Source organism: Anomaloglossus baeobatrachus, chromosome 2 (genome assembly GCF_048569485.1).
Source record: "Anomaloglossus baeobatrachus isolate aAnoBae1 chromosome 2, aAnoBae1.hap1, whole genome shotgun sequence".
Taxonomy (NCBI): Eukaryota; Metazoa; Chordata; class Amphibia; order Anura; family Aromobatidae; genus Anomaloglossus; species Anomaloglossus baeobatrachus.
The window spans coordinates 358,158,865-358,172,587 of record NC_134354.1 but is presented as its reverse complement, the minus strand read 5'-3'; the positions used below and the strand labels follow the sequence as shown (position 1 = coordinate 358,172,587).

General features: G+C 42.1%; 3 non-coding genes across 3 annotated transcripts; all 3 read left to right on the top strand.

Annotated features, from left to right (window-relative positions):
* The first annotated feature begins 10,726 nt into the window (after positions 1-10,726).
* Positions 10,727-10,799, top strand: TRNAG-UCC (transfer RNA glycine (anticodon UCC)). The gene has a single exon. It is a non-coding gene; the product is annotated as a tRNA-Gly (tRNA).
* A 175-nt stretch (positions 10,800-10,974) lies between these two features.
* Positions 10,975-11,047, top strand: TRNAV-CAC (transfer RNA valine (anticodon CAC)). The gene has a single exon. It is a non-coding gene; the product is annotated as a tRNA-Val (tRNA).
* A 1,403-nt stretch (positions 11,048-12,450) lies between these two features.
* TRNAV-CAC (transfer RNA valine (anticodon CAC)) lies at positions 12,451-12,523 on the top strand. Its single transcript has one exon. It is a non-coding gene; the product is annotated as a tRNA-Val (tRNA).
* The last annotated feature ends 1,200 nt before the right edge of the window (positions 12,524-13,723 follow it).

The following is a 13,723-nucleotide window of genomic DNA, read 5'->3' as shown; positions in this document are numbered from 1 at the left end:
CAGAACTACAAATTAATATTTTTTTTCCCCTGGTGGTCAAAACTCGTCTCTAAATGCCATTACTTTGCAGGATTTTACAGGTTTCATAGTGAAGTCGTCATCACGTCTACTTCACACGCAGAAGGTCCTGTTTTCAATCCCCAGTAAAAACAAGCCGTTTTCGCTGTTGAAGTAATTTGCTATCAACCTGTAACATATGAAATTCTTTGTTTTGTTGCCAACTGATAATATATTTTGGCTTTTATCCCCAAGAGAACTACGATTTTGGGTTTCTTTTTTATTGACCATTTTAGCAGAAAACATAATCCCATATTATAAAAATCCTGTTTGTTTCAAAATATATAGTTCCTTTAAATACAAAAGCAAACAACTAAACTATGTGGAAAAAAGTAACACATTCAATGTAAACTTCCTTTAAAGCAAAATCCCTTTGTAGGAATAAAACTGGTAAAATTTGTAATAAAAATTGTAAATGTTTCATTAACAAAAAATACTTTCCTTCAGCAATAAAAAGGCCCCGTCAGTCACAATTCTGCTCTGCTAGCCAATACACAGTAACTTTCCATCAAGTTTCATAGACTAGTGGTCATCAAGTCAGCTTAACACGCAGAAGGACCTGCGTTCAATCCCCAGTTAAACCAATCTGTTCTTGGTGTTAAAACAATACTCAATTAAACTACAATATATGAAGTTCTTGGCTTTGTTGCCGAATGATGGGAAGTAATTTGCTAATAACCTGTAACATATGAAATTCTTTCTTTTGTTGCCAACTGATAATATATTTTGGCTTCCATCACCAAGAGAACTACGATTTTGGGTTTCTTTTTTATTGACCATTTTAGCAGAAAACATAATCCCATATTATAAAAATCCTGTTTGCTTCAAAATATATAGTTCCTTTAAATACAAAATCAAACAACTAAACTATGTGGAAAAAAGTAACACATTCAATGTAAACTTCCTTTTAAGCAAAATCCCTTTGTAGGAATAAAACTGGTAAAATATGTAATAAAAATTGTAAATGTTTCATTAACCAAAAATACTTTCCTTCAGCAATAAAAAGGCCCCGTCAGTAACAATTCTGCTCTGCTAGCCAATACACAGTAACTTTCCATCAGGTTTCATAGAGTAGTGGTCATCACCTCTGCTTAACACGCAGAAGGTCCTGAGTTCAATCCCCAGTGAAACCTATGTGTTCTTGGTGTTGAAATAATCCCCTATCAACCTGCAGTATATAAAGTTCTTGGCTTTGTTGCCGAATAACGGGATGTTTTAGCTTCCATCACCAACAGAGCTACGAATTTGTTTTTTTTCCCCTGGCGGTCAAAACTCGACTCTAATTGCCATTACTTTGCAGGATTTCAAAGGTTTCATAGTGTGGTAGTCATCACATCTGCTTCACTTGCAGAAGGTCATGGGTTCAATCCCCAGTGAAACCAATCTGTTTTTGGTGTTGAAGTAATTTCCTATCGACTTGTAATATGTGAAATTCTTGGTTTCGTTGCCAAATGACAATACATTTTGGCTTCCATCACAAAGAGAACTACGATTTGGGGTTTCTTTTTTATTGACCATTTTAGGAGAAAACATAATCCCATATTATAAAAATCCTATTTGTTTCAAAATATATAGTTCCCATAAATACAAAAGCAAAAGTCCAAACTATGGAGAAAAAAGTAACACATTCAATATAAACTTCAATTTAAGCAAAATCCCTTTGTAGGAATAAAACTGGTAAAATATGTAATAATAATTGTAAATGTTTCATTAACCAAAAATACTTTCCTTCAGCAATAAAAAGGCCCCGTCAGTCACAATTCTGCTCTGCTAGCCAATACACAGTAACTTTTTGTCAGGTTTCATAGTGTAGTGGTCATCATTTCTGCATAACACGCAGAAGGTCCTGGGTAGAGTTGAGCGCAGTTCGAGGTTCTCCAGTTCTAGGCTCGAGTGATTTTGGGGGCTGTTCGAGATCGAACTAGAACTCGAGCTTTTTGCAAAAGCTCGATAGTTCTAGATACGTTCGAGAACGGTTCTAGCAGCAAAAAGCAGGGCTTTTTACAGCTATAGTGTGCAGGAGCCATCGCTGGCAGCCTGCCACAGGCTGGTAACCAAGATATACATCGGGTATCCAACCAAAGCGCTTTGGTTAGTAACCCGATGTTTATCCTAGTTACGTGCAGGAAGCCCACACTTCCCCGCTCAGCTCGCTCCGCCCCCTCCTGCCCGCGGCATGTACACACGTACACACGTATACACACACACACACACACACACACACACACACAGTCCTGCTCGGCTTACCTGCGGTCGGCCCGGGGGCAGCAGTCCTTGGCACTGGAAACTGTGGCTGCCGGCCCTTTAAGGCCCGCAGGCCACAGTGTTCACTGTGTTCTCCTGCATTGAGCATCATCTGTGGGCGGAGCTACCGCCCGGCGTCCTGCTCGGTCGCACAGATGAAGGAGTCACAGTGCCAGCCAGCGACCCCCAGCACATCGCTTCCCTCCGGCGCTATGTGGGCCCCATCTGCACCGTGACCTGATCAGTATGTGGGACATCACTCCCTCCCCGCCCCTCCCTGTCCCCCCTTGCGTGTGTGGGCCCCGCAGAGCCATGTGTGTGGCCCCCGGAGCCGCGTGTGTGGGCCCCGCAGAGCAAGGTGTGTGTTTGTATGTATGCATGCAGCAGAGCAGTATGCGTGTCTATATGTATGTATATATGCAGCAGAGCAGTATGCGTGTCTGTATGTATGTATGTATATTTGCAGCAGAGCAGTATGCGTGTCTGTATGTATGTATATATGCAGCAGAGCAGTATGCGTGTCTGTATGTACGCATGTATATATGCAGCAGAGCAGTATACGTGTCTGTATGTATGTATATATATATATGCAGCAGAGCAGTATACGTGTCTGTATGTATGTATGTATATATGCAGCAGAGCAGTATGCGTGTCTGTATGTATGTATATATGCAGCAGAGCAGTATGCGTGTCTGTATGTCTGTATATATATATATATGCAGCAGAGCAATATGCGTGTCTGTCTGTATGTATGCATGTATGTATGTATGCAGCAGAGCAGTATACGTGTCTGTATGTATGTATATATGTAGCAGAGTAGTATGCGTGTCTGTATGTATATATATATGCAGCAGAGCAATATGCGTGTCTGTCTGTATGTATGCATGTATGTATGCAGCAGAGCAGTATGCGTGTCTGTATGTATGTATGTATATATGCAGCAGAGCAGTATGCGTGTCTGTATGTATGTATATATGCAGCAGAGCAGTATGCGTGTCTGTATGTATGTATGTATGTATATATGTAGCAGAGTAGTATGCGTGTCTGTATGTATGTATATATATATGCAGCAGAGCAATATGCGTGTCTGTCTGTATGTATGCATGTATGTATGCAGCAGAGCAGTATACGTGTCTGTATGTATGTATATATGTAGCAGAGTAGTATGCGTGTCTGTATGTATATATATATGCAGCAGAGCAGTATACGTGTATGTATGTATATATGCAGCAGAGCAATATGCGTGTCTGTATGTATGCATGTATGTATGCAGCAGAGCGGTATACGTGTCTGTATGTATGTATGTATATATGCAGCAGAGCAGTATGCGTGTCTGTATGTATGTATGTATATATGCAGCAGAGCAGTATGCGTGTCTGTATGTATGTATGTATATATGCAGCAGAGCAGTATGCGTGTATGTATGTATATATGCAGCAGAGCAGTATGCGTGTCTGTATGTATGTATGTATGTATGCAGCAGAGTAGTATATGTGTCTGTATGTATGTATGTATGTATGCAGAAGAGCAGTATGCGTGTCTGTATGTATGTATATATGCAGCAGAGCAGTATACGTGTATGTATGTAGATATGCAGCAGAGCAGTATGCGTGTCTGTATGTATGTATGTATATATGTAGCAGAGTAGTATGCGTGTCTGTCTATATGTATGCATGTATGTATGCAGCAGAGCAGTATACGTGTCTGTATGTATGTATATATGTAGCAGAGCAGTATGCATGTCTGTATGTATGTATGTATGTATATATGCAGCAGAGCAGTATGCGTGTATGTATGTATATATGCAGCAGAGCAGTATGCGTGTCTGTATGTATGTATGTATATATGTAGCAGAGTAGTATGCGTGTCTGTATGTATATATATATGCAGCAGAGCAATATGCGTGTCTGTCTGTATGTATGCATGTATGTATGCAGCAGAGCAGTATACGTGTCTGTATGTATGTATAAATGTAGCAGAGCAGTATGCGTGCATGTATATATATATGCAGCAGAGCAGTATGCGTGTCTGTATATATGTATGTATATATGTAGCAGAGTAGTATGCGTGTCTGTATGTATGTATATATATATGCAGCAGAGCAATATGCGTGTCTGTCTGTATGTATGCATGTATGTATGCAGCAGAGCAGTATGCGTGTCTGTATGTATGCATATATGTATGCAGCAGAGCAGTATGCGTGTCTGTATGTATGCAGCATGTATGTATGCAGCAGAGCAGTATACGTGTCTGTATGTATGTATGTATATATGCAGCAGAGCAGTATGTGTGTCTATATGTATGTATGTATATATGCAGCAGAGCAGTATGCGTGTCTATGTATGTATGTATATATATAGCAGAGTAGTATGCGTGTCTGTATGTATGTATGTATATATGCAGCAGAGCAGTATGCGTGTCTATGTATGTATGTATATATGTAGCAGAGTAGTATGCGTGTCTGTATGTATGTATATATGCAGCAGAGCAGTATGCGTGTCTATGTATGTATGTATATATGTAGCAGAGTAGTATGCGTGTCTGTATGTATGTATATATATATGCAGCAGAGCAATATGCGTGACTGTCTGTATGTATGCATGTATGTATGCAGCAGAGCAGTATGTGTGTCTGTATGTATGCATGCAGAGCAGTATGCGTGTCTTTCTGTATGTATGTATGTATGTATGCAGAAGAGCAGTATGCGTGTCTGTTTGTATGTATGTATGCATGTATGTATGCAGCAGAGCAGTATGCGTGTCTGTCTGTATGTATGTATGCAGCAGAGCAGTGTGTGTGTGTGTGTCTGTATGTATGTATGCAGCAGAGCAGTGTGTGTGTGTCTGTCTATATGTATGTATGCATGCAGAGCAGTATGTGTGTGTCTGTATGTATGTATGTATGCAGCATAGCAGTGTGTGTCTCTGTATGTATGCATGTATGATGTGTATCTATGTATGTCAGTGTATATGACTGTATAGATTTGTCTGTTTATATGTATTTTTGTGAGTTTGTCTTTAAATATGTATATGTACGTGTATGTATCTGTGTATGTGTGTGTGTCTGCGTGTTTATTGGGTCCACTGGGACTCTTCCGCCCGGGGCCCACAAAAACCTGGAGCCGGCCCTGCCTGCGGTGATGAAGTCCCGCCATCCCGACCTCAGCGCTGTCACTGTCCTTCATGGCCGCCGCTTGTCACATCACCTTCTCTCGCTTCCGACCCGAGACTGACTAGCGGTGACGTCACGGGCCTCTCGCGATTCTTGGCTGTGAAGGCGGCGGTCATTGAACTCAGTGACAGGGGCTGTCAGTGTGCTGGAGATCAGCGCAGGTAATGTACCTCGCTGACAGCAGCACTTGTCATCCCCTGCAGTGACCTGGGCTGACCCATTGATGTTAGCTCAGGTCACTGCACTGCTCTCCCAGCCAATGGGGAACATCCTGCTCTTCATTAACTGGGACAGTGTGGATCGTCATGGCAACCCCTTGGATTACACCAGACCTGGATTTGTTTTTCATTCTAATAAATTGGTTAAAGAGGGAATGTTTTGGGGAGTGTTTTTTCAAATAAAAATATGTTTGTCGTCTATTTTTTTTTATTACTGACTGGGTTGGTGATGTCGGGAATCTGATAGACGCCTGACCTCACCAACCCCAGGGCTTAATGCCAGGTGACATTACACATCTGGTATTAACCCCATATATTACCCCGTTTGCCACCGCACCAGGGCGCGGGATGAGCTGGGGCGAAGCACCAGGATTGGCGCATCTAATGGATGCGCCACTTCTGGGGAGGCTGCGGCCTGCTATTTTTAGGCTGGGGAGAGTCCAATAACCATGGACCTCCCTAGTCTGAGAATATCAGGCCTCAGCTGTCTGCTTTACCTTGGCTGGTGATCCAATTTTGGGGGCCCCTTACGTGTTTTTTTTAATTATTTATTTAATTTAAAATAACAGCGTGGGGTGCCTTCAGTTTTGGATTACCAGCCAAGGTGAGGTTGGCAGCTGTGGCCTGCAGGCTGCAGCCGTCTGCTTTACCCTAGCTGGCTACAAAACTAGGGGGAACCCTACGTCATTTTGTTTTCATTTTTTTGGCTAAATACAAAGCTAAGCACCCCTTAGTGCCACATGAAAGGCACCAAAGGGTGCTCCACTTTTTCTCCACTTTTTCTCCACTTTTTCTCCACTTTTTCTCCACTTTTTCTCCACTTTTTATCCATTTTTTTCTCCACTTTTTATCCATTTTTTTCTCCACTTTTTCTCCACTTTTTCTTCACTTTTTCTCCACTTTTTATCCATTTTTTCTCCACTTTTTCTCCACTTTTTCTCCGTTCTTTTTCTATAATCGGTCTACCCATTAGCTCTGCCATGCATACTGTAGCTCTACACCTATTGCACATGTTACTTTATGATTGACATCTTTTTCATACCAGAGCTGTCTAAGCCTACTCTGACCCCATATTTGTCATTACTATATTGTCCTTGTACTGTATTATGACATTTGTATCATGTGTTTCATTTCTTGCTGTGTTGCAATTTTTTTGCTACATCCCAATTGTACCTCTACATTGTTCGAGTTTATGTTATTGTTCTCTCACTCTTATGTGATACTGATTATTGTCATTTTTCATGATTACATGCAGATAAGTCCAATCTGACGAAGGCTCAGGCCGAAACGTCATTTGTAACTTGTTTTGGACAAAAACATATATGCTTATGAAAATTTTTTTTTTCTTAACACGGACCAATAAAGAGTGATTTTGCATTTCTATCCGTTGTGACTTACTGACTTAGTCTGGGAGATTTAGAGTGCCGAGGCTACTCACTAATTTTATCTATTATTACCTCTGAGCACCTATATACCAGTGAGCAGAGCTTCCTCTACAGTAGTTCTCCTGATTAGGCATGCCCTTACCTCATGAGCAGGGCATTGCAGCTTTGGTAGCAACCATTACGACATGGACTCTGCTGCTGTGGACCCGGGGAGAGTGAGTGCAGATTCATTGCACCCACACTCCTCACAAGAAGGGTCCGCACTCCTAGAAAATGGGGGATACGTTCCCTGAGTGTCTCCCCCCATATTCTAGACGGTCCAGAGTCATCGTGGGACCCCTTTATTTTTTTTCTTACAATAAATTGGTGAAAGAGGAAATGTTTTGGGGACTGTTTTTTCAAGTAAATTTCTTTTGTCGATTTTTTTTTTTTGTTAGTACTGACAGTTTATGATGTTGGGTATCTAATAGACGCCATAACATCACAAACTGCTGGGCTTGATCTCAGGTGACTTTACAGCTAGTATCAACCCGATTTATTACCCCGTTTGCCACTGCACCAGGGCACGGGATGAGCTGGGGTGAAGCGCCAGGATTGGCGCATCTAGTGGATGCGCCACGTCTGGGGTGCCTGCGGCCTGCTATTTTTAGGCTGTGAAAGCCCAATAACTATGTACCTTCCCACCCTGAGAATACCAGACCACAGCTGTCCGCTTTACCTTGGCTGGTGATCCAATTTGGGGGGGACCCTACTTTTATTGTGTAATTATTAATATTTATAAAATAATTATAAAAAAGAGCCTGAGGGGACCTCCACATTGGATCCCCAACCACGGTAAAGCTGCCAGCTGTGGTTTTCAGGCTACAGCCGTCTGCTTTACCCTAGCTGGCTATCAAAAATGGGGGGACCCAACGTCATTTTTTTTTTTAACTATTTTTTAAATAGAAAAAATTAATGGGCTTCCCTGTATTTTGATTGCCAACCAAGGTAACGGCAGGCAGACTGGGGTGGCAACCCATAGCTGTCTGCTTTATCTGCGCTGAGAATCAAAAATACCGCGGAGCGCTACGTCATTTTTTTAAAGATTTATTTTTACAGCACTGTGATGTCCAGCAATCAAAATACAGGGAAGCCCATTTTGTTTTTAGTTAATTAAATAAATAATTAAAAAAAATATATATGGGCTCTCGCTGCATTTTTTGTATTGCTAGGTAAGGGTAATCCAAGCAGCTACTGGCTGCTAACCCCCACTGCTTGGTGTTACCTTCACTGGCAATGGAAAATGTGCTGCGGATTCCAATCCCCAGCTGCCTAGTTGTACCTGGCTGGACACAAAAATGGGGCGAAGCCTACGTCATTTGTTTTCTAATTATTTAATGAAATTCATGAAATAATAAAAAAAGGGCTTCCCTTTATTTTTGATTCCCAGCCGGGTACAAATAGGCAACTGGGGGTTGGGGGCAGCCGTACCTGCCTGCTGTACCTGGCTAGCATACAAAAATATGGCGAAGCCCACATAATTTTTTCAGGGGGCAAAAAACTTCTGCATACAGTCCTGGATGGAGTATGCTGAGCCTTGTAGTTCTGCAGCTGCTGTGTGTCTGTATGGAGAAGAGCAGACAGCAGCTGCAGAACTACAAGGCTCAGCGTACTCCATCCAGGACTGTATGCAGAATTTTTTTGCCCAGCAAAAAAATGACGTGGGCTTCGCCATATTTTTGTATGCTAGCCAGGTACAGCAGGCAGCCACGGGCTGCCTCCAACCCCCAGTTGCCTATTTGTACCCGGCTGGGAACCAAAAATATAGGGAAGCCCGTTTTTTTTAATTATTTCACTTATTTCATGAAATAATTAAAAAACAAATGACGTTGGCTTCGCCCCATTTTTTGTGTCCAGCCGGGTACAACTAGGCAGCTGGGGATTGGAATCCGCAGCACAGGTTAGCCCGAGGTTTCTGGGCGCCTCTGCTGCGAATTTCAGTCCGCAATCGTCCCAGAAAATGGCGCTCTCATAGAAGCGCCATCATCTGGCGCTGTATCCAACTCTTCCAACAGCCCTGAAGCCGGGTGGCTTGTTGGGTAATCATGAGTTAATACTGGCTTTGTTTTACTAGCCAGTATTAAGCCAGAGATTCTTAATGTCAGGCACGTTTGACCCGGCCATTAAGAATCTCCAATAAAGGGTTAAAAAAAAACACCACACAGAGAAAAAAATACTTTAATAGAAACAAATACACAGACACATTAGAGACTCCATCTTTATTACCCCCTGTCAGCCCTCCATGATCCTGCTCTTCTGTCTTCTTTCTTTCTAGTGTAGTAGTAGTGACGATTGTAGTGAGGATGAGGTTCATCAGCTCATCACTTGGGGCTGAGGAACCTCATCCTCACTACAATCCTCACTAGTGTAGTAGTAGTGACGATTGTAGTGAGGATGAGTTTACCCAGCTCATGACTTGGGGCTGAGGAACCTCATCCTCACTACAATCCTCACTAGTGTAGTAGTAGTGACGATTGTAGTGAGGATGAGTTTACCCAGCTCATCACTTGGGGCTGAGGAACCTCATCCTCACTACAATCCTCACTAGTGTAGTAGTAGTGACGATTGTAGTGAGGATGAGTTTACCCAGCTCATCACTTGGGGCTGAGGAACCTCATCCTCACTACAATCCTCACTAGTGTAGTAGTAGTGACGATTGTAGTGAGGATGAGTTTACCCAGCTCATCACTTGGGGCTGAGAAACCTCATCCTCACTACAATCCTCACTACAATCGGGAAGAAGCGTGCAGCCTTCACTCCGTGAGTGATCAGTGCTGGCTGTCAGCGGTAACAGCGGTAACACTGACAGACGCGTTACCATAGCAACGGTGCTCTCGGAGCCGCGGTTAGCGGTGACGTCACCGCTAACTGCGTTGCTATGGCAACGGTGATCTCCGTTAATGCCCGGCTGTGTCAGCCGGTCCCTAACGGAACGGGGAGTCGACCGTGTGCTAGAGCATGTCGCCGGTACACGGCGATACACATATGTGCACCGTGTACCGGAGAGATGCACTCGCAGGTCCTACATGACGCGTCATAGTCATGTGACCAGTCTGTAGCCAATGAGATAATAGCCACGTGACTGGTCACATGGCTATTTTGACGTCATGATAGGTCCTGCATTTCTGCTGGCAGTGCTGGTCACGGGGAGGATTCAGCGATCATCGGATGGAATAGCGGCAGGAGACAGAGTACAGGAGGGATCGCGGGGACCGGTAAGTGTTATGGCAATGTTTATTAACTGTTTGTGTACATTTATAATGCATTTTTATGTGTTTGTGATTGCCTCCCATTATAGCCTATTTGTTCGAGTTCGGTTCGTCGAACGTTCGACGAACCGAACATGAACGGGAGCCCCGTTCGGCGAACCGACTCGAGCCGAACCGCGACCGGTTCGCTCATCTCTAGTCCTGGGTTCAATCCCCAGTGAAACCAATCTGTTCTTAGTGTTGAAATAATACGCTATCCAACTACAATATATGAAGTTCTTGGCTTTGTTGCCGAATGATGGGATGTTTTGGCTTCCATCCCCAACAGAGCTACAAATTTGTTTTTTTTTTCCCTGGCGGTCAAAACTCGTCTCTAATTGCCATTACTTTGCAGGCTTTCAAAGGTTTCATAGTGTAGTGGAAATCACGTCTGCTTTCCATGCAGAAGGTCCTGGGTTCAATCCCCAGTGAAACCCATGTGTTCTTGGGTTGAAATACTCCCCTTTCAACCTGCAGTATATAAAGTTCTTGGCTTTGTTGCTGAATAACTGGATGTTTTAGCTTCCATTACCAATAGAGCTACGAATTTGTTTTTTTTCCCCTGGCGGTCAAAACTCGTCTCTAATTGCCATTACTTTGCAGGATTTCAAAGGTTTCATAGTGTAGTGGTCATCACGTCTGCTTCACACGCAGAAGGGCCTGGGTTCAATCCCCAGTGAAACCAATCTGTTTTTGGTGTTGAAGTAATTTCCTATCGACTTGTAATTTGTGAAATTCTTGGTTTCGTGTCCAAATGACAATACATTTTGGCTTCCATCACAAGGAGAACTACGATTTTGGGTTTCTTTTTTATTGAACATTTTAGCAGAAAACATAATCCCATATTATAAAAATCCTATTTGTTTCAAAATATATAGTTCCCATAAATACAAAAGCAAAAGACCAAACTATGGAGAAAAAAGTAACACATTCAATATAAACTTCAATTTAAGCAAAATCCCTTTGTAGGAATAAAACTGGTAAAATATGTAATAATAATTGTAAATGTTTCATTAAGCAAAAATACTTTCCTTCAGCAATAAAAAGGCCCCGTCAGTCACAATTCTGCTCTGCTAGCCAATACACAGTAATTTATCGTCAGGTTTCATAGTGTAGTGGTCATCACGTCTGCTTAACACGCAGAAAGTCCTGGGTTCAATCGCCAGTGAAACCAATCTGTTCTTAGTGTTGAAATAATATGCTATCCAACTACAATATATGAAGTTCTCGGCTTTGTTGCCGTATGACGAGATGTTTTGGCTTCCATCACAAGCAGAACTACAAATTATTATTTTTTTTCCCCTGGCGGTCAAAACTCGTCTCTAAATGCCATTACTTTGCAGGATTTCACAAGTTTCATAGTGGAGTCGTCATCACGTCTACTTCACACGCAGAAGGTCCTGAGTTCAATCCCCAGTAAAAGCAAGCCGTCTTCGCTGTTGAAGAAATTTGCTATCAACCTGTAACATATGAAATTCTTTGTTTTGTTGCCAACTGATAATATATTTTGGCTTTTATTACCAAGAGAACTACGATTTTGGGTTTCTTTTTTATTGACCATTTAAGCAGAAAACATAATCCCATATTATAAAAATCCTGTTTGTTTCAAAATATATAGTTCCTTTAAATACAAAAGCAAACAACTAAACTATGTGGAAAAAAGTAACACATTCAATGTAAACTTCCTTTTAAGCAAAATCCCTTTGTAGGAATAAAACTGGTAAAATATGTAATAAAAATTGTAAATGTTTCATTAACAAAAAATACTTTCTTCAGCAATAAAAAGGCCCCGTCAGTCACAATTCTGCTCTGCTAGCTAATACACAGTAATTTTCCATCAGGTTTCAAAGAGTAGTGGTCATCACGTCTGCTTAACACGCAGATGGTCCTGCGTTCAATCCCCAGTAAAACCAATTTGTTCTTGGTGTTGAAATAATACTCAATTAAACTACAATATATGAAGTTCTTGGCTTTGTTGCAAATTACGGGATGTTTTAGCTTCCATCACCAACAGAGCTACGAATTTGTTTGTTTTCCCCTGGCGGTCAAAACTCATCTCTAATTGCCATTACTTTGCAGGATTTCAAAGGTTTCATAGTGTAGTGGTCATCACGTCTGCTTCACACGCAGAAGGTCCTGGGTTCAATCCCCAGTGAAACCAATCTGTTTTTGGTGTTGAAGTAATTTCCTATCGACTTGTAATATGTGAAATTCTTGGTTTCGTTGCCAAATGACAATACATTTTGGCTTCCATCACAAAGAGAACTACGATTTTGGGTTTCTTTTTTATTGACCATTTTAGCAGAAAACATAATCCCATATTATAAAAATCCTATTTGTTTCAAAATATATAGTTCCCATAAATACAAAAGCAAAAGACCAAACTATGGAGAAAAAAGTAAAACATTCAATATAAACTTCAATTTAAGCAAAATCCCTTTCTAGGAATAAAACTGGTAAAATATGTAATAATAATTGTAAATGTTTCATTAACCAAAAATACTTTCCTTCAGCAATAAAAAGGCCCCGTCAGTCACAATTCTGCTCTGCTAGCCAATACACAGTAACTTTTCATCAGGTTTCATAGTGTAGTGGTCATCACTAGAGTTGAGCGCGGTTTGCGGTTCGAGGTTCTCCAGTTCTAGGCTCGAGTGATTTTGGGGCCTGTTCTAGATCGAACTAGAACTCGAGCTTTTTTGCAAAAGCTCGGTAGTTCTAGAAACGTTCGAGAACGGTTCTAGCAGCAAAAAACCAGCTAATTCCTAGCTGGCTTTCCGCTGTAATAGTGTAAGTCACTCTGTGACTCACACTATTATGACATTTCAGTGTATAGTGTGCGTGAACAGCGCCTTCAGATCACTACTGTTTGTATAATGGCGATCGCCATTTTTTTTTTTTTTTTTATCCTTGTCTTCCTTCCCTAAGCGCGCGCGTCTTGTGGGGCGGGCCAGCATGTCAGCCAATCCCAGACACACACACAGCTAAGTGGACTTTTAGCCAGAGAAGCAACGGCATGTGTGATAGGATGTCCATGTCACATGTCCCTGCATTATAAAACCGGACATTTTCCTCCAGGACGCCATTATCTCTTCTGCGTCCTTGGTGTCAGTCATCACTTGCAAAGCTCCGTCCTGAGTCCTATCGCTGATACAGCTGTATGCGCTCCATACACAGCGCTGGACAGCATAGGGATAGCACTTTCCATCAGTCCTTTTAAGGGCTCGCACCGGCAGGGTCAGAGCCATAGGTGACAGGTCCTGAAAACAGGGACAGCGTCTGTGTAGCCAAGGTCAGGGATTTCGTCGCTCCATTTCCCCATTAGGAGGGAATAGAAAGGCAGGCTTCCATTCCTCTACCCAGA